The 27,827-nt window shown below is 49.8% G+C and overlaps 1 protein-coding gene across 2 annotated transcripts in view; it reads right to left on the bottom strand.

Moving 5' to 3' along the window:
• cebpg (CCAAT enhancer binding protein gamma) overlaps positions 1–19,748 on the bottom strand; it is a 54,851-nt gene extending 35,103 nt beyond the window's left edge. Inside the window, exons 1-2 of one of the 2 annotated variants that reach the window (XM_038806188.1) lie at positions 19,639–19,730; positions 12,934–13,023 (exon numbers count right to left, since the gene is read on the bottom strand). The gene's annotated coding sequence lies outside the window, so the exon portion shown is untranslated. Of the gene's footprint in view, positions 1–12,933; positions 13,024–19,638 lie in introns of both variants that reach the window. The other variant, XM_038806187.1, reaches the window with a different exon arrangement.
• Between the last annotated feature and the right edge of the window lie 8,079 nt (positions 19,749–27,827).

Here is a 27,827-nt window from a genome sequence, read left to right as displayed (position 1 = left end):
TAACAATGAGATAAATGAGGAGTTAATCTGTTTTTATTGCTCTTCATCTGTGGGATTCATACTGGCCAAGACAACATGACCATTCTTCTGCTGTATTCTGTCTGTCCTTGTGGGATCTCGATCATCCCCCAGAAATGCCGGCCCCTCGCCACCGCTATGTGCCGCCAGCCCATCACCACAGCCGCGCACCTCCAGCCACGTGCCGCCAGCAACTCGCCTCCAGCCACAGCTACGTGCTGCCAGCCACTCGCCACAGCCGTGCGCCTCCAGCCACTCGCCACAGCCGTGTGCCTCCGGCCACTCGCCACAGCCGCGCGCCTCCAGCCACGTGCCGCCAGCAACTTGCCTCCGGCCACTCGCCACAGCCGTGCGCCTCCGGCCACTCGCCACAGCCGTGCGCCTCCAGCCACTCGCCACAGCCGTGCGCCTCCAGCCACTCGCCACAGCCGTGCGCCTCCAGCCACTCGCCACAGCCGTGCGCCTCCAGCCACTCGCCACAGCCGTGAGCCTCCAGCCACTCGCCACAGCCGCGCGCCTCCAGTCACGTGCCGCCAGCAACTTGCCTCCAGCCACAGCTACGTGCTGCCAGCCACTCGCCACAGCCGTGCGCCTCCGGCCACTCGCCACAGCCGCGCGCCTCCAGTCACGTGCCGCCAGCAACTTGCCTCCGGCCACTCGCCACAGCCGCGCGCCTCCGGCCACTCGCCACAGCCGCGCGCCTCCAGCCACTCGCCACAGCCGTGCGCCTCCAGCCACTCGCCACAGCCGTGCGCCTCCGGCCACTCGCCACAGCCGTGTGCCTCCAGCCACTCGCCACAGCCGTGCGCCTCCGGCCACTCGCCACAGCCGTGCGCCTCCGGCCACTCGCCACAGCCGTGCGCCTCCGGCCACTCGCCACAGCCGTGTGCCTCCGGCCACTCGCCACAGCCGTGTGCCTCCGGCCACTCGCCACAGCCACGCGCCTTCGGCCACTCGCCACAGCCACGTGCCTCCGGCCACTCGCCACAGCCGTGTGCCTCCGGCCACTCGCCACAGCCGTGTGCCTCCGGCCACTCGCCACAGCCACGCGCCTTCGGCCACTCGCCACAGCCACGTGCTTCCGGCCACAGCCACGCGCCTCCAGACAGTCGCCACAGCCACATTCCGCCAACTACCCGCTGACCTCCCTCCACCAGCTCCTCACCACAGCCTTGGATGCCGGCCCCCCACTGATTTCCCATCACAGCCTCGCACACCGCGCCCCCCTCCCCCTTCATAGCTTCGCACACCGACCCTGCGTGGAAATCTGTGCACTGCTGTTCACAACAGGCAAGATACAGACCGTACCAGCCCGCACTTGCAAAACCCAGTTTCCAACAATAAATGTGATTCCGTGATTAGACAAAATTTGCTAAATAATCCTCAAGTGTGCTACAAATTGCACTGACAACCAATTTATGATTGTCAGTCAGGCCCACAGTGACAGCTTGTGCTAGAAGCCAGAAGGGCGCTGTTCTTTGCTGACAGAAACAACACGTGCACACATTGCACCTGTTTCAGTGAAACAAAATAATTGATTGCCCTTTGTTGGTTCATTCCTCAGGGCAATGCATCAGTAAGCTGCCTGGTTTAAATTTTAAACAATGTTTGACATTTAACTTTCAGTCAACATCAACTGGTGCAATCCCCATTGCAACGTGCATCAGAAGCGGACACGTGACATTGCAGCATGCGTCAGACGCGGACACGTGACATTGCAACGTGCGTTAGATGCGGACACGTGATATTGCAATGTGCATTGGACGCGGACACACAACCTCGTTATGTGCTTTAGACGTGGACAGTCAACCTTGCAAAGTGCAGACATGGACACGCGGCATTGCAATGTGTGTTAGATACAGACATGCAGCGTGCGTTAGAAGCGGACACACGACAGTGCAAAGTGCGTTAGACACGGACACACAACATTGTAATGCGTGTTAGACATGGACACGTGACATTGTAATGTGCATTGGAAATGAACCACGACATTGCAATGAACTGGTTTTGATGTTAGATCAGAGCAGTTGAGCTGTGCAATTCATAGAATCCCTACAGTGCCGAAGGCCGCCATTTGGCTCATCGAGTCTGCACCGACCCTCTGAAAGAGTACCCCACCTAGGCCCATTTCCCTACCCCATCCCTGTAACCCCACCTAACCTTTAGACACTAAGGGGCAGTTTATCACGGCCAATCCATCTAACCTGAACACCTTTTGATTATGGGAGGAAACCAGTGCACCCAGAGGAAACCCACACAGATGTGGGTGAACCTGCAAACTCCACACAGTTACCCATGGTCGGAATTGAACCCTGGTGCTGTGAGGCAGCAGCGCTAACCACTGTGTCATGAGAGCAAATTGCTTTCAGAGCTCAATGGGGAGAAGAGAATATCCCCCACTGCACCAATCACATTAAAGGTTAAGTTAAAAACTTACCAGGTGGTATAAAGACTTGGAAACTTCTAAAAACTTGACACTACAAAATAGTTACCAGCCTTTGGCAACACTTAAATTTAACCATTTCCTGCAGCTCGTCAAGTCAAATTCATCACTCTAGCTTTACTTAAATAATTAACATTTTCAATGAACATCTCTTACCTATTCTAGCGTACCATGTAGAGCAACAAACTCAGTACTGATGCACACAAACACACCTTTAAAATGTCCTTCCTCATGAAGCATAAAAGCTTCGTTTCTGAGGCTATTTACAATGTTCAGAATTTAACCTTAAGAAAACTTGTATCACAAAAGTTATTGAACTTCCTCAGGAACCCAGAAACAGGATTTACATCACGATACTCGTGAGAATAACATCAAGTTGTTCATGACCTAGTAACTCAGGCAGTAAGCAATTCTGCTAGCCTGCAATTTTTACACCAGTATGATGTAGAAAGCAGGTTGCTATTATACCCTGGCTTTAGCTTCAACTGGACAGTATACAATGCATAAATCACCTCAAATAGATGGTTAAATCAATGCCAAAGAGACAGGGGCTGGTCTGAAACTCCCATAATTCCTTGTCTATCCAGGACAGTCACAAATCAGACAGCACAGCGGCCACTTAATAGTCATAGTGTAACGGGCCAGAAGAAACGGCTTTAAGGAAGCTTATTGCACGGGACAGACTGGGATGATTCTTGACCTATAAAATGATCCTAAAGTTGCTGATGATTTTGGCTGATGTCGAGCTGTGAGGTGTCCACAATGTCAGTTGATTAGACCTGCAGTGCATTAGATATAGTCGGGCTGTCGTGTATTGGACATGAGGGAGTGGAGATGGGCTGTCTACCAGGCAAAACAGTAGATCTATACAATGGTGGTCAATTTGTCAGGAAGGTCAAAATAAGGCACACGGGAAACATGATAAAATTCTTCATTAGGATGGAAAGTGAAGATCTGAAATTAGGGTCCTAAATCAAGGTGTGAGTTGGCCAAGGGTGATTGGGGAATTTCATTGAAAGGCACAATGGTGGATAGACAACGGTTAATATTTAAGGAACGAATGTATACGTTGCAACATTCTAGGAACACAAGGCGTTCCAACTATAGCTTACAAAATAAATATAGACAGTATTAGATCCAAAGAGTCATATAAAGTTACTAGAAATAGTAGCAAACCCGAGGATTGGGAGCAGTTTAAAATTCAGCAAAGGAGGACAAAGATTGACAAAGGGCGGAAAATAGAGTGAGAGCAAATTTGCAAGTAACACAAAAGTAAACTGTAGAAGTTTCTAAAGATTAGTGAAGACAAATGTTGGTCCCTTACAGTCCAAAAAGTTGAGAAATTATAATAGAGAACAAGCAGAAGAATTAAACAGCTACCTTAGTTCTGTCTTCACAGATGAAGAGACAAATAACTCCCCAGAAATGCTAAGGAATAAAGGGTCTAATGAGGGGGAATTTAAGGAAATTAGTATTATTAGAAAAATAGAGCTGGAGAAATTAATGGGACTGAAAGGCAATAAATCCGCTGGGCCTGACATCAACAACCCAGGAGGTGGCCATGGAAATAGTGACGTGTTGGTTGTCATTTTCCAAACCTCTGTAAATTCTGGAACAGTTCCAGTAGGTTGGAGAGTGGCAAATGTGGCAAGCAATGACTAGTGGGGTACCACAGGGATCAGTTCTCGGGCCCCAGCTATTCACAAAGTATATTCATGATTTAGATGAGAGAATCAAAACTAATATTTCTAAGTTTGTTGATGACACGAAACTGGGTGGGAATTTTAGTGGTGAGGGGATGTTAAGGGGCTTCAAAAGTGATTTGGACAAGTTGAGTGAGTGGGCAAATACATGGCAGATGTAGAATAACGGGGATATATGTGAAGTTATCCATTTCAGACAGAGAAACAGAATAGCAGCACATTGTTTGAATGGTGATTGATTGGGAAATGTTGATGTACAAAGCAACCCAGGTGTCCTAGTACACCAGACATTGAAAGCAAGCATGCAGTTGCAGCAAGCAGTTAGGAAGGCAAATGGCACGTTGGCCTTCATTGCAATAGGATTTGAGTACAGGAGTAAGGATGTCTTACTGCAGCTATACAGGGCCTTGGTGAGACCACACCTGGAGCAGTGTGTGAAATTTTGGTCTCCTTACCTAAGAAAGGACATACCTGTCATAGAAGGAGTGCAGCGAAAGTTCACCAGGCTGATTCCTGGGATGCAGGATTGTTGTACAAGGAAAGATTGGGTCAAGTGGGTCTGTATTCTCTGGAGTTCAGAAGAATGAGAGGATCTAATCAAAATGCATAGAATTCTGACCAGGCTGGGCAGACTGGATTCAGGGATGTTGTTCCCTCTGCTGGGGGGGGGGGGGGGGGGGGGGGACAATTGGCCACAGTCTCAGGGTGCGGGGTGGGCCATTTAGGACTGAGAGGAGGAGAAACGTCTTCAATCAGAGGGTGGTGAATCTCTACCACAGAAAACTGTGGAGCTCAAGTCACTGAATATATTCAAGAAAATAGATTTCTGGACTCTAAAGGCACCAAGAGGTATGGGGAGATTATGGGAGTATTGTGTAGATCAGGGGTGGGCAAACTACGGCCCGCGGGCCGCATGCGGCCCGCCAAAGGTATTTTTGTGGCCCTCCAAGTCATTAAAAAAAAAAAAAAAAAAAAATTTTTTTTAATTTTTTTTTTTTTTTTAATTTTTTTTTAAGGTTAATGGGGGGGGCTGTTGGGTTACTTACTGGTATAGGGTGGATACGTTGACTTGAGTAGGATGATCATTGCTCGGCACAACGTCGAGGGCCGAAGGGCCTGTTCTGTGCTGCACTGTTCTATGTTCTATATGAGGCGCCCAGAATCATAACCGGGTGAAGTAATTATTTTACTTAATATACTATGTGGCCCTTTGTGAATTGTGAATTTCTGAATGTGGCCCTTGCACGGAAAAGTTTGCCCACCCCTGGTGTAGATAGAGGATCAGCCATGATCATATTGAATGGGCTACTCCTATTTTCCATCTTTCTTAATAGTTTGTATTTGATGTGTTTGACAAGTGGTGTCACATCACAAGCCAGTCAGAAGACAGGCAGTTTTGAGAATGAACTTTTGCAAAGACAAAGGTATGTTCACCCAGACCCCAGAGGGGAATGACAGTGATAGTGCAGGGAGGCCTTGAGAGATGGTGAGGTTGAGAGGGCTTCGGAGGATGTGAATGGGAAGTTCATAGTTCTGTAAGTGACAATTATTCAGGTATGAACTTCAGTAATAATTGTCACTGTCCCAAGGGGCTATTAGCCAAGCCCAATCTGGAGAGATCTCCACCACTGGGAAGTCATGAGGATCATTTCTGGAACATTGAGGCGACTCAGCTCAAGTGGCTTCCTGCGCTTGCACACATTGAACCACCTGCTGTCCACATTGAAAACATCCTCCTCAAAGAACACCATCGCTGGCAGCTAATGAGCCACTCTCATATACACTGTACCTGAAATAAAATACCCACACACTCAATTGAGTTCCCGTGGCCTCGACAGGAACACACTCCACACCGTGATGGCAGCCCCACCACGCGATGGACATAGAACATTACAGCGCAGTACAGGCCCTTCGGCCCTCAATGTTGCACCGACCTGTGAAACCCCTCTAAAGCCCATCTACACTATTCCCTTATCGTCCATATGCCTATCCAATGACCATTTGAATGCATTCAGTGTTGGCAAGTCCACTACTGTTGCAGGCAGGGCATTCCATGCCCTTACTACTCTCTGAGTAAATAACTTATCTCTGACATCTGTTCTGTATTTATCTCATTTCCTGGTTGATTGCATCGTCCACAACCTGGTCACTGACTCGAGTGGTGAGGTCACAGGTTTCAACATTCCAGAAAATCTGGGCAATTCTCAACCACTTATATTCAGGCCAGGGAAGATGTGGCCATTATCACTATCCATAGAAACGCTACAAAAGGTTGCAAAGATTTTGTTCAGCCTTGGCTACTTTGGCCTGCCTGATGTTCAGCTGAAGAATATTTGAAGGTCAGAGATGTCGTTACTGGGGGGGGGGGGTCAGAGGAATGATAGAGAGATTGAGAATTGTTCATATGGAAGCGGCTGTTAAGGAAGAGGAAAGGTCAAGGTTGAATCCTTGATGTACTTCAGCAGTGACACTGTGAGAGCTGGAGATGCAGCATCAAACAACCAAAAGTGCTCGTTCCCAGTGCAAAAGGTCAGACCTCAGTGTTTGCTAAACTGCAATCTTACCTTACTTTCCTGATGATTATGAAATGCATTTTATGATATAATCTGGGTCCTTTGATCCAAGTTCTCCCATGTATCCGGTGTCCTAAAGATATCCAGTACTACTGGCACAAGGGCAGCACGGTGACACAGTGGTTAGCATTGCTGCCTACGGCGCTGAGGACCCGGGTTCGAATCCCGGCCCTGGGTCACTGTCCGTGTGGAGTTTGCACGTTCTCCCCGTGCCTGCGTGGGTTTCACCCCCACAACCCAAAGATGTGCAGGTTAGGTGGATTGGCCACGCTGAATTGCCCCTTAATTGGAAAAAAGATAATTGGATTCGCTAAAAAAAATTTTTTTTTAAACTACTGGCACAAAACATTCATGGTCCCACATGGCAGACTGATACAAAAACTAAAATCACATGGGATTCGGGGTGGGTTGGCGAGATGGATACAGAACTGGCTTGGTTATAGAAGACAGAGGGTGCCGAGGATTGTCAGAGGATACAACAGGATATAGATTGGTTACTTGGGCCCAGAAATGGCAGATGGAGTTTAATCTGGACAAATGCAAGGTGATGCATTTTGGAGGATCAAATCTGGGTTTGATTATACTGTAAATGGCAGAACCCTTAGGAACAGTAACATACAGGGGGATCTGGGCGAGCACGTCCACAGTTCCCTAAAAGTGGCAACGCAGGTGGCCAAGGTGATTAAGATGGCATAAGGCATGCTTGCCTTCATCAGCCGTGGCATTGAGTATAGGAGTTGGGAAATCATGTTGCAGCTATATTAAACCTTGATGTGGAGATGCCGGCGTTGGACTGGGGTGAGCACAGTAAGAAGTCTTACAACACCAGGTTAAAGTCCAACAGGTTTGTTTCAAACACGAGCTTTCGGAGCGCAGCTCCTTCCTCAGGTGAATGGCGAGGTATGTTCCAGAAACATTTATATAGACAAAGTCAGAGATGCTGGACAATGCTTGGAATGTGAGCATTTGCAGGTAATCAAATCATTACAGATCCAGGGAGAGGAATAATCACAGGTTAAAGAGGTGTGAATTGTCTCAAGCCAGAACAATTGGTAGGATTTTGCAAGTCCAGGCCAGATGGTGGAGGGTGGATGTAATGCGGATGAATCCAAGATCCTGGTTGAGGCCGCACTCATGCGTGGGGAACTTAGCTATAAGTTTTTGCTCGGCAATTCTGCGTTGTCGCGTGTCCTGAAGACCGCCTTGGAAAACGCTTACCCGGAGATCAGAGGCTGAATGCCCTTGACTGCTGAAGTGTTCCCCGACTGGAAGGGAACATTCCTGCCTGGTGATTGTCGCACGATGCCCGTTCATTTGTTGTCGCAGTGTCTGCATGGTCTCGCCAATGTACCACGCTTCGGGACATCTTTTCCTTCGTAAGAGGTAGACTACATTGGTCGAGTCGCACGAGTATGTGCCGCGTACCTGGTGGGTGGTGTTACCACGTGTAATGGTGGTATCCAAGTCGATGATCTGGCATGTCTTGCAGAGATTGCCATGGCAGGGTTGTGTGGTGTCGTGGTCGCTGTTCTGAAGGCTGGGTAGTTTGCTGCAAACAGTGGTTTGTTTGAGGTTGCGCGGTTGTTTGAAGGCCAGTAGTGGGGGTGTGGGGATGACCTTGGCAAGATGTTCATCTTCATTGATGATGTGTTGAAGGCTGCGAAGAAGATGTTGTAGTTTCTCCACCCCAGGAAAGTACTGGACGACGAAGGGTACTCTGCCAGTGGTGTCCCGTTTTTGTCTTCTGAGGAGGTTGGTGCGGTTTTTTGCTGTGGCGCGTTGGAACTGTCGATCGATGAGTCAAGCGTCATATCCCACAAAAACAAACAAAACAGAATTTGGAGAATAGTCCGTGATGAGTCTGATGGTGGGATGGAATTTATTGATCTCATCGTTATCACTGAAACGACTACACAATGAGATCAATAAATTCCATCCCACCATCAGACTCACCATGGACTATTCTCCAAATTCTGTTGCATTCTTGGACCCACTCATCTCCATCAAGGATGGTCACCTTAGCACTTCGCTTTACCGCAAGCCCACAGCCAACCACACGACAACGCAGAATTGCCGAGCAAAAACTTATAGCTAAGTTCCGCACGCATGAGTGCGGCCTCAACCGGGATCTTGGATTCATGTTGCATTACATCCACCCACCACCATCTGGCCTGGACTTGCAAAATCCTACCAACTGTCCTGGCGTGAGACAATTCACACCTCTTTAACCTGTGATTATCCCTCTCCCTGGAACTGTAATGATTTGATTACCTGCAAATGCTCGTATTCCAAGCATTGTCCAGCATCTCTGGCTTTGTCTATATAAATATTTCTGGAACATACATAGAACATAGAACAGTACAGCACAGAACAGGCCCTTCGGCCCTCGATGTTGTGCCGAGCAATGATCACCCTACTCAAACCCACGTATCCACCCTATACCCGTAACCCAACAACCCCCCCTTAACCTTACTTTTTAGGACACTACGGGCAATTTAGCATGGCCAATCCACCTAACCTGCACATATTTGGACTGTGGGAGGAAACCGGAGCACCCGGAGGAAACCCACGCACACACGGGGAGGACGTGCAGACTTCGCACAGACAGTGACCCAGCCGGGAATCGAACCTGGGACCCTGGAGCTGTGAAGCATTTATGCTAACCACCATGCTCCCGTGCTGCCCTCTCCATTCACCTGAGAAAGGAGCTGCGCTCCAAAAGCTTGTGTTTGAAACAAACCTGTTGGACTTTAACCTGGTGTTGTAAGACTTCTTACTATATTAAACCTTGGTTAGTCTGCATTTGGAGTATTGCGTGCAGTTCTGGTCACCACATTATCAGAAGAATGTGGAAGCTTTGGAGAGAGTGCAAAGAAGGTTCACCAGAATATACTTTTCACTGTACCTCAGTACGTGTGGCAATAAACAAATCCAATCCAATCCAGAATGTTTCCTGGTCTCGAGGGTGCTGGCTATGAGGAGAGGTTGAATAAATTAGGATTGTTTTCACTGGAAAGATGGAGGCTGCGGGGAGACCTGATAGACGTCTACAAAATTATGAGAGGCACAGACAGGGTGGATAGTCAGAGGCTTTTTCCAAGGGTGGAAGTGTCAATTACACAGGGGGCACAGGTTCAAGGTGAGAGGGGGAAGGTTTAAGGGAGATGTGCGGGTAAGTTTTTCACACAGAGAGTGGTGGGTGCCAGTGAGTTGAACCCAGAGGATGTGGTGGAAGCAGCACATTAGCAACATTTAAGAAGCATCTGAATGGGTCCATGAATAGGGAGGAAATAGAGGGATATGGACTGAGTAAGGGCAGAAGGCTTTTGTTTTTAGTTAGGGTATCATGATAGCACAAGCTTGAAGGGCCGAAGGGCCTGTTCCTGTGCTGTACTTCTCTTTGTTCTTATTTCCATTCAATTTATTGACTGAAAACCACTGCTCAGTCCAATGAGTTCTTTCAAACTGCAGTTGCATTGAGAGAGAGCATTCTGGGTTTATAAATGGCAATATTGCAACTAATATGATATCAAGAGTAACAAAAACAAACAAAACAAAGGCAGACTAAACTCACTGAAATGCTTCATTATACTGTATTTCACTCACTTCAAATTGATTCCATCAGTAATGGTCCTGAAAGCATCAGCACCTCACTCTAACCATCCTCTCCTGACACTCAATTTCAGCAAAAAGTGCAAACTGCAATGTTTCTTTATTAAATTAAAATGTGACATTCTCAATCTGGTAAAAGCATATGATCACACTCAGCCATAGATCTAACTGTTCAGGATATCAAACTCATTTTCTTCCTAGCGAAAGAATAACATCCAGAGTTTAAGACACTGTTTAAGATTGTGAATGATAGATACGGCACTCCTTTCACATAGCACTCAAGACCATGAGTTCTGGGATGCGAACTCACAGCTTAATCATAGACTCCCTACAGTGCAGAAGGAGGCCATTGGGCCCATCAAGTCTGCACCGACCCTCTGAAAGAGCCCCACCCTAACCTTCTGTTCCAGAAGTCGGAGCCCTACATCCGAGCCAAAGTGACCTGAAAAAAGGGTGGAATGGTGTGTATTGCATGTATGTCATTGCTGGTGGGAGTGATGTGACACAATGCAAGATAGTGGTATAGTGGTACTGTCACTGGGCTAGTAATCCAGAGAGCCAGAGTAATGCTCTGGGGACCCAGGTTCAAATTCCACCAGGGCAGATGGTGAAATTTGAATTCAATAAAAATCTGGAATTAAAAATCTAATGATGATCGTTGTTGATTGTGAAAACTGTAGCCATCTGGGATGGCCACTTACAACAAGAAACATGGACATTCGCAAAGTCTAAAGGGAAATATGGGCAATGTAAGATTCAGACAGGCACAGGCCTGAATGTATATTTGTGAGCAGAGAATCCAGACAGCATCGAAACACCCAACTGATTAGCATTTTAATGACCCATCTCCGTAAGACAAAGGACTGATACTCAGGTAACCGACACAATTCCAGACACATCGGCACCACTCCCTTTACTCAGGAAGCATAAACAGCCAAGGTCACTGACCAGTTAGGACATGCCCAGCCATCAAGGCACCCGCCCCCTTTATTGGCTCAGATCGAAGGCAGTGATCGAGAACTGCCCAATTAATTGGGTCCGAACCCAAGGACTGCCCAAAAGAGTGCAAAGCCCCCAAGGATAAAGAGAGACACTGCCATGTGTTCGATCTCTTTTGGACCCGGCAACGTCTATCTCCAACTGCAGCACCACGACCAGAAGCAAGCCCAAGTTCAACGCTCGCTACCAGATGGATGAGCCTAGCTGAATCGCAGTTACTTCGCCCAGACCCAGCAGATCCAGATTCGAACAAAGGCCAGTGTTCCTCTGACCTAAGCTGGGTGCCTGAAGTTAAGTACAGGTTGTCATATTGGTGGTATCATTTGATACCTGGCGACTCTGAAAGCAATAGAATATCAATATCTAGACAAAAGGGCAACGTTATTTACTGCCATATTTATAGCGAGTAAATATAGCAGCAAAACCCATCTGGTTCCTTTTGGGGAAGGAAATCTGCAGTCTTTGCCTGGCCTACATGGAACTCCACAGCAATGTGGTCGACTCATACAAGCCCTCTGAAGTCAAGGGCAATTAGGGATGGCAACAAATGCTGGCTTTGCCTGTGATGCACACATCCAGTGGATAAAAACACATTAAAGTAAGCAATTGGTTGAAGGTGTAATGATAAGTTAGTGAGCACACTGCACAGACTGATGATACCACTGTCCATGTACCCAATAAGAAGTTTCACAACACCAGGTTAAAGTCCAACAGGTGTGTTTCAAACACGAGCTTTCGGAGCGCCGCTCCTTCCTCAGATGCTCCGAAAGCTAGTGTTTGAAACAAACATGTTGGACTTTAACCTGGTGTTGTAAGACTTCTTACTGTGCTCACCCCAGTCCAACGCCAGCATCTCCATATCATAGGTACCAAAACGTCAGCAGACAGATCACTTTCTCAGTAAACATCCAGTGACGATTCAACCACCATTAATTGTTTTTGTCAGCAAGCATCAAGGATACGGGAGCACGCACAGTCCCGAGATAAACCCAACTATCCCCCCAGCTTTCCTCTCCTTGATCGGAGCTCAACACCGATCACTTCAAGGCTGCCAATCTAATCTCAGAAAAAGTTTTAAAAATGCAGTAACATCATTCAGGAGAATTTGACGTCATTTGAACTTCTCAAACACACAACAGGTTTGAATCACTCTCATACACTCTTCTCTGGATTAGATATCTAAACTGCTCTTTCTTCAATCAATTCTTGTTCATCACTCAATAAATCGCAGGTACCAGCTAGTTCCACTTCATCATGGTAACCGCAGCTCTACGGCACCGAGTCGGGCCCTTCAGCTCAAACTGGTCCATGCCAACCAAAACGCCCATCAAAGCTGACCCCATTTGCCTGCACTTGGCCCATATCCCTCTGAACCTTTTCTAACAGAATCTACGGCACGGAGACAGGCCCTTCGGCACGGGGCAGGCCCGATCATTTTGCTTGTTTTCCTAATTGCTTGCTGCGCCGACGTTAACTTTCAAGGAAACCCAAATCCATTTGCCGACTATCATTTTCTTCTCTCTTACCATTTAAAAAAATATTGTTTTTCCATTCTTCGCAGCAAAGCAGAGAATTCCACACTTACCCACATTATACTCCAGCAGCCTTCTTGCACAATCACTAAAGCTGTCTAGACCCGAGAACCTCAAAACATAATCAACCCCAACACCGATTCCTAATGTGCAATAAACATATTAGTCATTATAATAAACCATATACACTTTCTCTGAGACATCCTTCAAATAGTGCAGGAGAATCCTGACATAGCATAATATTCCATATTATTGTCACAAGTAGGCTTACATTAACACTGCAATGAAGTTACTGGGAAAATCCCCCAGTCGCCACATTCCTGCGCCTGTTCGGGTACACTGAGGGAGAATTCAGAATGTCCAATTCACATAACAGCACGTCTTTCGAGACTTGTGGGAGGAAACCGGAGCACCCGGAGGAAACCCACACAGACACGGGGAGAACGTGCAGACTCCGCACAGACAGTGACCCAAGCCGAGAATCGAACCTGGGTCCCTGGTGCTGTGAAGCAACAGTCCTAACCACTGTGCTACCCTCTCGGAGGGGGAAGAGTTTAATGTCACACGCAAAAGATATTGCCTGGGATAGTGAAGCACTGCTTCATTGCCACACTGGAGTGCCAGCCACGTCTCTGCCGTGGGTCTTGAACCCACAACCTTGATCCAGAAGCAGTACTAGCCACTGAAGATGCTGACGCTATAATGTTCTAGGTTCCTAATTATAGTACTTAAGAACCCACATGCTTCTAAAGACTTGAGAGTCCCTACAGTGAAGAAGACCATTCGGCCCATTGAGCCGGCACCAACCCTCCGAAAGAGCACTTTACCTAGGCCCACTCCCCTGCCCTATCTCCGTAACCCCGCGCATTGATCATGGCCAATCCTCCTAACCTGCATATCTTTGGACTGTGGGAGGAAACCGGAGCACCCGGAGGAAACCCACGCACAGGCACTGGGAGAAAGTGCACACTCCACACAGACAGTGACCCGAGGCCAGAATTGAACCCAGGTCCCTGGAGCTGAGAAGCAGCAGTGCTAACAACTGTGTCAGTGTATAGGACACAAATTCTAAATGATACAAAACCGGGAAATATTGTGAACTGTGAAGAAAGCAATAGACTTCAAGAGGATAGATTCAGGCTGCAGAAATGGATGGAAACATGGCAGATGAAATTTAATACAGAAAAGTAAAAAGTGGTCATTTCAAGAATGAAGAACGGCAATATAAAATAAAGGGGACAATTCTAAAGAAGGAGCAGGAGTAGAGGGACCTGGAGATACATATGCACAAACTGAAAGTGCGGGTCAGATTGAGGAATTAAACAGTCTGCTGGAATTCTGGGCATTTTGATTAGTGCTACAAAGTACAAGAGCAAAATGGTTATGATGGCTCGAAAACACTGGTTCAACCGCAACTGAAGTATTGCATGTACGTTTGGGAGCTGCATTATAGGAATGGTGTGAAGGGGCTAGAGAGAGAGAGCAGAAAAGATTCACGATAAAGAATTCCTGGGATGAGGAACTTCAGCTACGAAGATGGATTTGAGAAGTTTGGATTGGAGAAGTTAGGACTGTTTTCTTTTGAGAAAAGAAGGCGGAGAGAAAATTTTATGGAAGAATTAAAACTCCTGAGGAGTCTGGGAGTTTATTCAAATTCATTTTTACAGGATCTGGGCTTCGCATGCTAGGCCAGCATTTGTTGCCCATCCCTAATTGTTGCTTTCATGAACCGCTGCAGTGCATACGGTGTAGGTGCACCCACTGTGCTGTTAGGGAGGGTTCTCCAGGATTTTAGCCCAGTGACAGTGAAGGAACAGAGATATATTTCCAAGTCAGGGTGGCGTGTGACTTGGAGGAGAACCTCCAGGTGGTGGGGTTGCCAGGTATCTGCTGCTCTTGTCCTTCTAGATGGTAGTGGTCATGGGTTTGGAAGATCCAGTCCACAGAGCCTTGGTGAGTTCCTGCAGTGCGTCTTGCAGATGGTACACACGACTGCCACTGTTCCCCGGTGGTGGAAGCGGGAGCAATCAAGCGGGCTGCTTTGTCCTGGATGGTGTTGAGCTTCTGGAGTGTTGTTGGAGCTGCACTCATCCAGGCAAGTGGAGAGTATTCCATCACACTCCTGACTTTGTTGGTGGTGGACGGACTTTGAGGAGTCAAGCATAGAAACATACATAGAAAATAGAAGCCCTTCGAGCCTGCTCTGCCTTTATGAGCACGGCTGATCATCAAGTTTAATACCCTGACCCACCTCCTCCCAACCACCCCCCCCCCCCTCCCATAACCCTTAAGCCCCAAGAGCTGTATCTAATTCCTTCTTGAAATTACACAACGTTTTGGCCTCAACTGCTTTCTGTGGTTGTGAATTCCACAGATTCACCACTCTCTGGGTGAAGAAAGTTCTCCCCACCTCAGTCCTAAAAGGTTTACCCCTTATCCTCAAAGTCAGGAGGTGGGTTCCTCACCAATGGATTCTTAGCCTCTACCCTGCCCGAGGAACCACAGTATTAATATGGCTACTCCAGTTCATTTCCTGGCCAATGGCAACCCCCAAGATGTTGATAATGGGAACTCAGTGATTGTAATGCCATTGAATGTCCTGGGGCGATGGTCTGATACTCTCTGTTTGGAGATGATCACTGCCTGGCACTTGTCAGCCCAAGCCAGGATATTGTCCAGGTGTTGGTGCATTTGCACGTGGACTGCTTCAGTGTCTGAGAAGTCAGGAATGGTGCTGAACATTGTGCAGTCATCTGCAAACATTCCCACATCTGGCCTTGGGTCACTGAAACAGTTCAAGGATGGTTGGACCTAGGACGCTACCCTGAGGAACTCCTGCAGTGATGTCCTAGAGATGAAAGGACTGACCGCCAACAACCATCTTCCTTTGTGCCAGGTATGACCCCAGCCAGCGGAGAGTTTCCCCCCCCCCCCCCCCCCGATTCCCATTGACTCCAGTTTAGCTAGGACTCCTTGATGCCATACTCGATTCAATGCTGCCTTGATGTCAAGGGCAGCCACTCTCACCTCATCTCTGACATTCAGTTCTTTAGTCCATGTTTGAACCAAGGCTGGAATGAGATTAGGAGCAGGTTATTGCTGAGTAAGTGCCGCTTGATTGCACTGTTGATGGCTCCTTCCATCACTTTGCTGATGGAGAGTGGACTGATAGGGCGGTTATTGGCTGGGTTGGATTTGCCCTATTTCTTGCATACAGGACACACTTGTACACATTGCCCATAGCCTTTGCAGTATCCAGTGCCTCAAGCCATTTCTTGATACCACGTGGAATGAATTGTATTGATAATTGGCTGAAGATTACTGCAAATGCTTCAGCCTTGTCTTTGTCACAGATGATCTGGACTCCTCCATCATGGAGGATGGGGATAACTCCTCCTCCAGTGAGTTGTTTAATTGTCCACCAGCATGCACGGCTAGACATGGCAGGACTGCAGAACTTTGATCTGAACCTTTGGTTGTGGAATCGCCTAGCTCTATATATTACTTGCTGCTTATACCGTTTGCCACACAAGTAGTCCTGTGTTGTAGTTTCATCAGGTTGGCATTTCATTAATAAAAAGCAAATTACTGCGGATGCTGGAATCTGAAACTAAAGAGAAAATGCTGGAAAATCTCAGCAGGTCTGGCAGCATCAGAAGGGGGAGAAAATAGCTAACGTTTCGAGTCCAGATGACCCTTTGCAAAGCTTTGACAAAGGGTCATCTGGACTCGAAACGTTAGCTCTTTTCTCTCCCTACATATGCTGTCAGACCCGCTGAGATTTTCCAGCATTTTCTCTTTGGCACATTTTTCAGTATGCCTGGTGTTGCTTCTGGCATGCTCTCCTGCACTTTTCATTGAAGCAAGGATGATCCCCTGGCTTGGTGGAGATAAGATAGTGGCTGAATACAATTCTGCTGATGGCACACAGCACCTCATGGATGCCCAGTCTGGATATGCTCACTCTGTTCAAAATCTATCCCATTTAGCACAGTGGTCGTGCCACACAACATGACGGGAGGGTATCCTCATTGTGGAGACGGGACTTTGTTTCCACAAGGACAGTGCGGTGGTCACTCCTGATACTCTCATGGACAGATGCATCTGTGGCAGGCAGATGGGCGAGGACGAGGTCAAATATGTTTCTCTCCCTTGTTGCTTCCCTCACCACCTCCTGCAGTCCCAGCCCAGCAGCTATGTCCTTTCGGACCCAGCCAGCAGCGGTTTCAGGGTGTGTGTGGTTGGTTTTGGGAGGAGGTATGGGGGGGGGTTACCGTTGCTTTGGGGGGGGGGGTTACCGTTGCTTTGGGGGGGGGGGTTACCGTTGCTTTGGGGGGGTTACCGTTGCTTTGGGGGGGGTTACCGTTGCTTTGGGGGGTTATGGTTGGTTTGGGGGGGTTACCGTTGCTTTGGGGGTTACCGTTGCTTTGGGGGTTACCATTGCTTTGGGGGGGGGTTACGGTTGCTTTGGGGGTGGGGGGTTATGGTTAGTTGGGGGGGTTATGGTTGGTTTGGGGGGTTATGGTTGGTTTGGGGGGTTATGGTTGGTTTGAGGGGTTATGGCTGGTTTGGGGGTGGGGGGGTTAGGGTTGGTTGGGGGGGGGTTAGGGTTGGTTGGGGGGGGGTTAGGGTTGGTTGGGGGGGGGTTAGGGTTGGTTGGGGGGGGGTTAGGGTTGGTTGGGGGGGGGTTAGGGTTGGTTGGGGGGGGGTTAGGGTTGGTTGGGGGGGGTTAGGGTTGGTTGGGGGGGGGGGTTAGGGTTGGTTGGGGGGGGGGGTTAGGGTTGGTGGGGGGGGTTAGGGTTGGTGGGGGGGGTTAGGGTTGGTGGGGGGGGTTAGGGTTGGTGGGGGGGATTAGGGTTGGTTTGGGGGGGTTAGGGTTGGTTTGGGGGGGTTAGGGTTGGTTTGGGGGGGTTAGGGTTGGTTTGGGGGGGGTTAGGGTTGGTTCGGGGTGGGGGGTTATGGTTGGTTCGGGGGGGGGGGTTATGGTTGGTTTGGGGGATTATGGTTGGTTTGGGGGGTTATGGTTGGTTTGGGGGGTTATGGTTGGTTTGGGGGGTATGGTAGGTTTGGGGGGTTATGGTTGGTTTGGGGGGTTATGGTTGGTTTGGGGGGGTTATGGTTGGTTTGGGGGGGGGTATGGTTGGTTTGGGGGGTTATGGTTGGTTTGGGGGGTTATGGTTGGCTTGGGGGGGGCTATGGTTGGTTTGGGGGGTTATGGTTGGTTTGGGGGGGGTTACGGTTGGTTTGGGGGATTATGGTTGGTTTGGGGGGGGTATGGTTGGTTTGGGGGGTTATGGTTGGTTTGGGGGGTTATGGTTGGCTTGGGGGATTATGGTTGGTTTGGGGGGGTTATGGTTGGTTTGGGGGGGGTTACGGTTGGTTTGGGGGATTATGGTTGGTTTGGGGGGGTTATGGTTGGTTTGGGGGGGGTTATGGTTGGTTTGGGGGGGGGTTATGGTTGGTTTGGGGGGGGGTTATGGTTGGTTTGGGGGGGGGTTATGGTTGGTTTGGGGGGTTATGGTTGGTTTGGGGGATTATGGTTGGTTTGGGGGGGGTTATGGTTGGTTTGGGGGGTTATGGTTGGTTTGGGGGATTATGGTTGGTTTGGGGGGGGTTATGGTTGGTTTGGGGGGGGTTACGGTTGGTTTGGGGGATTATGGTTGGTTTGGGGGGTTATGGTTGGTTTGGGGGGGGTTATGGTTGGTTTGGGGGGGGGTTATGGTTGGTTTGGGGGGGGTTATGGTTGGTTTGGGGGGGGGTTATGGTTGGTTTGGGGGGTTATGGTTGGTTTGGGGGGGGGGGTTATGGTTGGTTTGGGGGGTTATGGTTGGTTTGGGGGGTTATGGTTGGTTTGGGGGGGGTTATGGTTGGTTTGGGGGGTTATGGTTGGTTTGGGGGGTTATGGTTGGTTTGGGGGGTTATGGTTGGTTTGGGGGGGGGGTTATGGTTGGTTTGGGGGGTTATGGTTGGTTTGGGGGGTTATGGTTGGTTTGGGGGGTTATGGTTGGTTTGGGGGGGGTTATGGTTGGTTTGGGGGGGGTTATGGTTGGTTTTGGGGGGTTATGGTTGGTTTTGGGGGGGTTATGGTTGGTTTTGGGGGGGTTATGGTTGGTTTGGGGGGGTTATGGTTGGTTGGGGGGGGGGTTATGGTTGGTTTGGGGGGGGGTTATGGTTGGTTTGGGGGGTTATGGTTGGTTTGGGGGGGGTTATGGTTGGTTTGGGGGGTTATGGTTGGTTTGGGGGGTTATGGTTGGTTTGGGGGGGGGGTTATGGTTGGTTTGGGGGGTTATGGTTGGTTTGGGGGGTTATGGTTGGTTTGGGGGGGGGTTATGGTTGGTTTGGGGGGGGTTATGGTTGGTTTGGGGGTGGGGCGTTATGGTTAGTTGGGGGGGGTTATGGTTGGTTTTGGGGGGTTATGGTTGGTTTTGGGGGGGTTATGGTTGGTTTGGGGGGGTTATGGTTGGTTTGGGGGGTTATGGTTTGTTTGGGGGGGGGTTATGGTTGGTTTGGGGGGGTTATGGTTGGTTTGGGGGGTTATGGTTGGTTTGGGGGGTTATGGTTGGTTTGGGGGGGTTATGGTTGGTTTGGGGGGGGGGGGGGGGGGAATACGACCCCTGACCCGGGACTGGGCCCAGTGCCGGGGCCTCTCCTACCGAACCGGGCAGCCTCCGGGTGGGAGCTTTTCCCCGCGCCCCCCTCAGTCCCGCCCTCTCCCACTCCCACTCCCCCCGGTTCCCTCTCCCCCCGGTTCCCCTTACCCGCTCCGGACGGTTTCTTCGGGATTTTCGGTTGTTATTTTTTTTCCGGCGCTCGCGGCCCGGCGCTCCCGCCCACGTCATTCACCCAGGCAACCGGCCAATCACAGCCCGGCATTTCGGGTATGACGCAATCTCCTGGCTGATTGACAGCGGCTGTAGCCATTCAACACTCCGTTCTCAGCGATGATGTAATCCCGGCCACTGATTGACGGCCGGCGAACCAATCGGAGTACCGGGCTATGGCCGACCAGTAGGAGCGCGCGTTCCTCGCGTTAGACCCGCCCCATTGACCAATCAGAATGCGTATTGACCAAATCAGCTCTCCGGATAGGTGAATGCGGCAGCCAATCAGAGCTGGCGCGGTTTCCCGCCCATGAGGCATGACGCACTGCCGCCAACGGACAAGGACCAGCTACATTTATATAGCGCCTCCCATCTCCTCAAGATGTCCCAAAGTGCTTTACAGCCAATGAAGTACAGTCATTGTTGTGATGCAGGAAACGCCCACAGGAAAACCCCATGGTGTGTTCTGGCGATATTGGCTGAAGAATAAACATTGGGCAGGAGGCCGGGGAGAACTCCCACCCCCTCCCGTAACAGTGCCTGAGGATCATTAACACCCACATCAGAGGGTAAATGAGGTCTCGGAGTGTGGGGACGGTACCGCTGACAGTGCCGCACTGCCATGGTACCGCACCGGACCGCCAGCCGACATGACCACCTTGGAAGAATGACCATAGCAACATTGCCGAATAAATTTGTCCACTTTAGATTATTTGTCTGAGGATCAAAACAACTGCATAAAGACTGAGTGCACACATCCGATGTACGATTGTAATGTGGATGGTGGGAGGATCTGGGAGATGCTGCCGAAGAAACGATGGTGAGTTGCCACAGAGCACCCACCACAACTTGCAATTATGCACTGACATAGTGAAACACGCCAAAGGGCTTACCAGGAGTGTATTGAAGCAAGAGTTGACCCTCATAAGGAATAGTAGAATCCCGACAGTACAGATGTAGGCCGTTCAGCCCATCGAGTCTACACCAACCCTCCGAGGGAGCACCCTACCTAGGCCCACTCTGCTGCCCTACCCCCGCAACCCCAACTACCCTGTACACAAAGGGGCAATTTAGCATGGCCAATCGACCTAACCATACCATAGACCTTACAGTGCAGAAGTAGGCCATACGGCCCATCGAGTCTGCACCGGCTCTTGTAAAGCGCACCCTACCCAAGGTCAACACCTCCGCCCTATCCCCATAACCCAGTAACTCCTTCTGCACTGTAAATTCTATGATCTATAATACTAAGGGCAATTTTGGACGCTAAGGGCAATTTATCATGGCCAATCCACCTAACCTGCACATCTTTGTGGGAGGAAACCGGAGCACCCAGAGGAAACCCACGCACACACGGGGAGGATGTGCAGACTCCGCACAGACAGTGACCCAAGCCGGAATCGAACCTGGGACCCTGGAGCTGTGAAGCAATTGTGCTATCCACAATGCTACCGTGCCTGCCCCCAGGGAGGATACCTGCGCACCCGGAGGAAACCCACGCAGTCACGGGGAGAAAATGCAAATGCCACACAGTCACCCAAGGCTTGAATCGAACCCGTGTCCCTGGCATTGTGAGACAGCAGTTCTAACCACTGTGCCACCGTGCAGCCCAATAGAAGGACAACTGGCCAAAAGCTTCAACAAATAAGTCGATTTTAGACAGTGTCATAAAGAATGAGAAGGAGGCAGAGAGCCAGAGGTTCAGGGAGGGCTTCGAGAGCCTAGGCACCTGCAAACACAGCCATCAGTGCTGGAGTATTTAAAATCAGAACATACCAGAATTGGAGGAGTGCGGATATCTCAAATACATGTAGGGCTGGAGGAGGTTACAGAAATAGGGAAGGTAAAGGAAAGGGAGCGATTTAAAACAAGAACAAGAATTGTAAATTAAATGTGCTGCCGGACCAATGGCTAAAATAGATCACGCGTACAGGGATGATGGACGAACAGGTCCTAATATCAGCTGGGATTCAGGCAACAGAGTTTGAATATGCTCAAGATTATGGAGGGTGAAAGATGGGAGGCCAGAAGAGATGAGAATAGTCACGTCTAGAGGCACAGAATCGTAGAATCCCTACAGTGCAGTAGGAGGCTATTCAGTCCATCAGGTCTGCACCGACCTTCTGACAGAGCACTCCACCGGAGCGCACCAATCCCAATAAGCCCTTAACCTAACCGGCACATCTCTGGACACTAAGGGGCAATTTATAGCATTTGTATCCGATTGGCGTGGGGGCGGATTTCATGGCCAATCCGCCTAACCTACACATCTTTGGACTGTGGGAGGAAATTGGAGCACCCGGAGGAAACCCACACAGACACGGGGAGAAAGTGCAAACTTCACACGGACAGTGACCCGGGGCCGGGAATTGAAGCCGGGTCCCTGGCGCTGTGAGGCAGCAGTGCTAACCACTGTGCACAGGCATGGATGAGGGTTTGAGTAGCTAATGGAGCTGTGGCTGGGTCATGTCACGTAACATTATTGTCATATAATTATACTGATTTCTGAAGAGCTGCGTTGAACACTGTATAATGACATGTGCTTAACGGCATGGAGGTGACGTCACCGGATACTGGATGGCACTCTTCAAAGATTGGAGGAATGCAGACTGAGAGTCCGCAAGGACAAGTGTAAATTCTTACAATCTTCATTTCAATATTTGGGACATGCGATAGACACCACGAGCCTTCACAAATGTCCTTCGAAGGTCAAGGCAGTTACAAAGGCATCTGTATCTCAGAATGTTAACCAGTTACCATCCTTCTTAGGATTGTGAAACTATTAAGGAAGATTCGTTCCAAATTTGGCAACCATTTTACAACCACTGGATAACCTGCTGTGCCAAAACAAGAAGTGGAGGTGGGGCAGCACGGTGCCACAGTGGTTAGCACAGCTGCCTCACAGTTCGATCCCGGCCCTGGGTCACTGTCCGTGTGGAGTTTGCACATTATCCCCGTGTCTGCGTGGTTCTCACGCACGGTAGGTGGATTGGCATGCTAAATTGCCTCTTAACTGGAAAAAAGTAATTTGGTACTGTAAATTTTTTTTAAAATCAAGAACCTATCTATCTCTGTCTTAAAGACACCCAGTGATTTGGCCTCCACAGCCTTCTGTGGAAAAGAGCTTGACAGAGTCACCACCCTCTGCCTGAAGAAATTCCTCCTCATCTCTGTTTCAAAAGATCGTCCCTTTAGTCTGAGATGTTGTGTCCTTTGCTTCTAGTTTTTCCTACAAGTGGAAACATCCTCTCCACGTCCACTCTATCCAGGCCTCGCAGTATCCTGTAAGTTTCAATAAGATCCTCCCTCATCTTTCTAATCTCCAACGAGGACAGACTCAGAGTCCTCAACCGTTCCTCATACAACAAGCTCTTCATTCCAGGGATCATTCTTGTGAACATCCTCTGGACCCTTTCCAGGGCCAGCACATCCTTCCTTAGATACGGGGCCCACAACTGCTCATAATACTCCAAATGGGGTCTGACCACAGCCTTATACAGCCTCAGAAGTACATCCCTGGCCTTGTATTCCAGCCCTCTTGACATGAATGCCAATATTGCAATTGCCTTCTTAACAGTCGACTGAACCTGCACGTTAACCTTAAGAGAATCTGGAACAAGGACTCCCAAGTCCCATTGTGCTTCTGATTTCCTAAGCATCTCCCCATTTAGAAAATAGTCTATGCCTCCATTCCTTCTTCCAAAGTACATACTTTCAATAATAATAATAATAATCACTTATTGTCACAAGTTAGGCTTCAATGAAGTTACTGTAAAAAGCCCCAATGTATGTCCACATTGTATTACATCTGCCACTTCTTTGCCCACTCTCCTGGCCCGTCCAAATCCTTCTGCAGCCCCCCTGCTTCCTCAATACTACCTGTCCCTCTATAGATCTTTGTATTGTCTGCAAACTTAGCCACAGTGCCTTCAGTACCTTCTTCCAGATCATTAATGTATATTGTGAAAGTTGTGGTCCCAGCACAGATCCCTGAGGCACACCACTGGTCACCGGCTGCCATCCTGAAAAAGACCCCTTTATCCCCACTCTCTGCCTTATGCCAGTCAGCCAATCCCCGATCCATGCCAGGATCTTACCCTTCAGACCATGAGCTCTTAACTTATTTAACAGTCTCCTATGTGGAACCTTGTCAAAGGCAGCATTTGTCCGAGTGTGGCATCAAGGAGCCCTAGCTAAACTGGAATCAATGGGAATCAGAGGTGAAAGCTCTCCGCTGGTTGGAGTAATACCCGGCACAAAGGAAGATGGTTGTGGTGTTTGGAGGTCAATCATCTCAACTGCAGCACATCACTGCAGGATTTCCTCAGGGTAGTGTCCTCGGCCCAACCATCTTCAGCTGCTTCATCAATGACCTGCCTTCCATCATAACGTCAGGAGAGGGTATGTTTGCGGATGACTGCACAATGTTCAGCACCATTTGCGATTCCTCAGATACTGAAGCAGTCCATGTCCAAATGCAGCAAGACCTGGACAACATCCAGGCTTGGGCTGACAAGTGGCAAGTTACACAAGTGCCAGGCAATGGCCATCTCCTATAAGAGAGGCTTTAACCCTCCCCCTTTGTCATTCAATGGCATTACTATCGCTGAACCCCCACAATCAACATCCTGGGATTACCATTGATCAGAAACTGAACTGGACGAGCCACATTAATACAGTGGCTACCAAGGCAGGTCAAAGGCTAGGAATCCTACAGCAAAACCACACCTCCTAACCCTCCCAAAGTCTGTCCACCATCTACAAGGCATAAGTCGGGAGTGTAATGGAATACTCGCCACTTGCCTGGATGAGTGCAGCTCCAACAACACTCAAGAAGCTCAACACCATCCTGAACAAAGCAGCCCACTTGATTGCTCCCCCTACCACAATCATTCAAACCCTCCACCACCGATGAACGGTGGCAGCTGTGGGTCAGGAAGCACCATCAACTCCATACTCTCAGGATGCCTAGAACCACTGCAATTCGCATACCGCAGCAACCGGTCCACAGCAGACACCATCTCCCTGGCCCTGCACTCAACCCTGGAGCATCTCGACAACAAGGACTCCTACATCAGTCTCCTATTTATTGACGACAACACCACCTTCAAAACCATATTCCCAGCCAAGCTCATATCAAAGCTCCAAACCCTAGGACTTGGCTCCACACTCTGCAACTGGATCCTTGACTTTCTGACCAACAGACCACAGTCAGTAAGAATGAACACCAACACCTCCTCCACAATAGTCCTCAATACCGGTGCCCCGCAAGGCTGCGTACTTAGCCCCCTACTCTACTCCCTGTACACACACGACTGCATGGAAAAACTTGGGTCCAACTCCATCTGCAAGTTTGCTGACGATACGACCATAGTGGGCCGGATCTCGAATAACGACGAGTCCGAATACAGGAGGGAGATAGAGAACCTAGTGGAGTGGTGTAACGACAACAATCTCTCCCTCAATGCCAGCAAAACTAAAGAGCTGGTCATTAACTTCAGGAAGCAAAGTACTGTACACACCCCTGTCAGCATCAACGGAGCCGAGGTGGAGATGGTTAGCAGTTTCAAATTCCTCGGGGTGCAAATCACCAAAAATCTGTCCTGGTCCACTCACGTCGACGCTACTACCAAGAAAGCACAACAGCGCCTATACTTCCTCAGGAAACTAAGGAAATTCAGCATGTCCACATTAACCCTTACCAACCTTTACAGATGCACCATAGAGAGCATCCTATCTGGCTGCATCACAGCCTGGTATGGCAACTGCTCGGCCCAAGACCGTAAGAAACTCCAGAGAGTCTTGAACACTGCCCAGTCCATCACACGAACCTGCCTCCCATCCATTGACTCTGTCTCCACTTCCCGCTCCCTGGGGAAAGCGGGCAGCATAATCAAAAATCCCTCCCACCCGCTTACTCACTCTTCCAACTTCTTCCATCGGGCAGGAGATACAAAAGACTGAGAACACGCACAAACAGATTCAAAAACAGCTTCTTCCCCGCTGTTATCAGACTCCTAAATGACCCTCTTATGGACTGACCCGATGAACTACATTCCTGCAGGCGGGGGGCCTGATCATGGGGGGGAGGGGGGGGACTTCAACACGGTGCTGGATCCCCCATTGGATCGATCCAGGTCCCGGAAGGGTTGGAGGCCGGCGGCGGCTAAGGTGTTGAGGGGGTTTATGGATCAGATGGGAGGGGTGGATCCCTGGAGGTTTGCGAGGCTAAGGGCCAGGGAGTACTCGTTTTTCTCCCACATGCATAAGGCCTATTCCAGGATTGATTTTTTTGTCCTGAGCAGGGGGCTGGTTTCGAGGGTGGAGGATGTTGAATACTCCGCCATTGCCATTTCGGATCATGCCCCGCACTGGGTGGACCTCGGGCTGGGGGAGAAGAGGGACCAGCGCCTGCTCTGGCGCTTGGAGGTGGGGCTGCTGGCAGACGAGGAGGTGGCCGGGAGGGTTCGGGGGTGTATCGAGAGGTACCTTGAGGCCAACGATAACGGGGAGCTCCGAGTGGGGACGGTCTGGGAGGCATTGAAGGCGGTGATTAGAGGGGAGTTGATTTCCATCCGAACCCATAGGGAGAGGGGAGAGCAGAGGGAGAGGGAGAGATTGGTAGGGGAGATGGTGAGGGTGGACAGGATATATGCGGAGGATCCGAAGGAGGGATTGCTGGGGGAGCGGCGTAGCCTTCAGGCCAGGTTCGATCTGCTGACCACCAGAAAGGCGGAAGCTCAGTGGAGAAAAGCACAGGGAGCGGTGTATGAATACGGGGAGAAGGTGAGCAGGATGCTGGCACACCAGCTCCAAAAGCGAGACGTGGCCAGGGAGATTGGGGGAGTAAAGGATAGAGATGGGAAGGTGGTGCGGAGGGGGGTAGACGTTAATGGGGTCTTTAGGGACTTTTATGGGGAACTGTACCAGTCTGAATCCCCGGTGGAGGGTGGGGGGGAATGGGGCTCTTCTTGGACAAGCTGCGATTTCCGAGGGTGGAGGAGGGGCAGGTGGAGGGGCTGTGGGTGCCGATTGAGCTGGAGGAGCTGGTGACTAGGATAGGCAGCATGCAGTCGGGGAAGGCGCCGGGGCCGGATGGGTTTCCGGCCGAATTTTATAAAATGTATGCGGACCTGTTGGGCCCCCTGTTGGTTCGGACTTTTAACGAGGCAAGGGAGGGGGGGGCTTTGCCCCCAACTATGTCACGGGCGCTGATTTCCTTGATCCTTAAGTGGGACAAGGACCCTCTGCAGTGTGGGTCATATAGGCCGATCTCGCTGCTAAATGTAGACGCCAAGCTGTTGGCAAAGATCTTAGCTACAAGAATAGAGGATTGTGTGCCGAGGGTCATTCGCGAGGACCAGACGGGGTTTGTGAAGTGAAGGCAGTTGAATACCAACATACGAAGGCTTCTCAATATCATGATGCCGGCTGTGGAAGGGGAGGTGGAGATAGTGGTGGCATTAGATGCGGAGAAGGCCTTTGATAGGGTTGAGTGGGGGTATCTGTGGGAGGTGTTGGAAAGGTTTGGGTTTGGGGAGGGGTTTGTCCGTTGGGTGAGGTTGCTTTATGAGGCCCCGATGGTGAGTGTAGCCACGAATAGGAGAAGGTCGGAGTACTTTCGGCTGTACCGGGAGACGAGACAGGGGTGTTCTTGACAGCTGTTCTTGGTGCACCCAGGGGATCAAGAGGAGGGGATTGGTAGGCTCCCACTGAAGCAGGCAGGGAGGAGCTATAGGTACCTGGGAGTCCAGATGGCTGGGAGCTGAGGGGCCCTGCATAAGCTCAACCTCACAAGGTTGGTGGAGCAAATGGAGGAGGAGTTTAAAAGGTGGGATATGTTACCGCTGTCACTGGCGGGTAGGGTGCAGTCCGTAAGATGACAGTGCTCCTGAGGTTTTTGTTCCTGTTCCAGTACTTTCACATCTTTATCCCGAAGGCCTTTTTTAGGAGAGTTAACAGGAGTATTACGGGATTTGTATGGGCGCATGGGACTCCGAGGGTGAGAAGGGTGTTCTTGGATCGGGGCAGGGATGGGAGGGCTGGTGCTGCCCAACCTCTGTGGGTACTATTGGGCTGCCAACGCAGCGATGCTGCGTAATTGGGTAATGGACGGGGAAGGGGCA

Source organism: Scyliorhinus canicula, chromosome 9, assembly GCF_902713615.1.
Source record: "Scyliorhinus canicula chromosome 9, sScyCan1.1, whole genome shotgun sequence".
NCBI lineage: Eukaryota > Metazoa > Chordata > Chondrichthyes > Carcharhiniformes > Scyliorhinidae > Scyliorhinus > Scyliorhinus canicula.
This window is presented reverse-complemented; position numbering and strand designations above follow the sequence as displayed.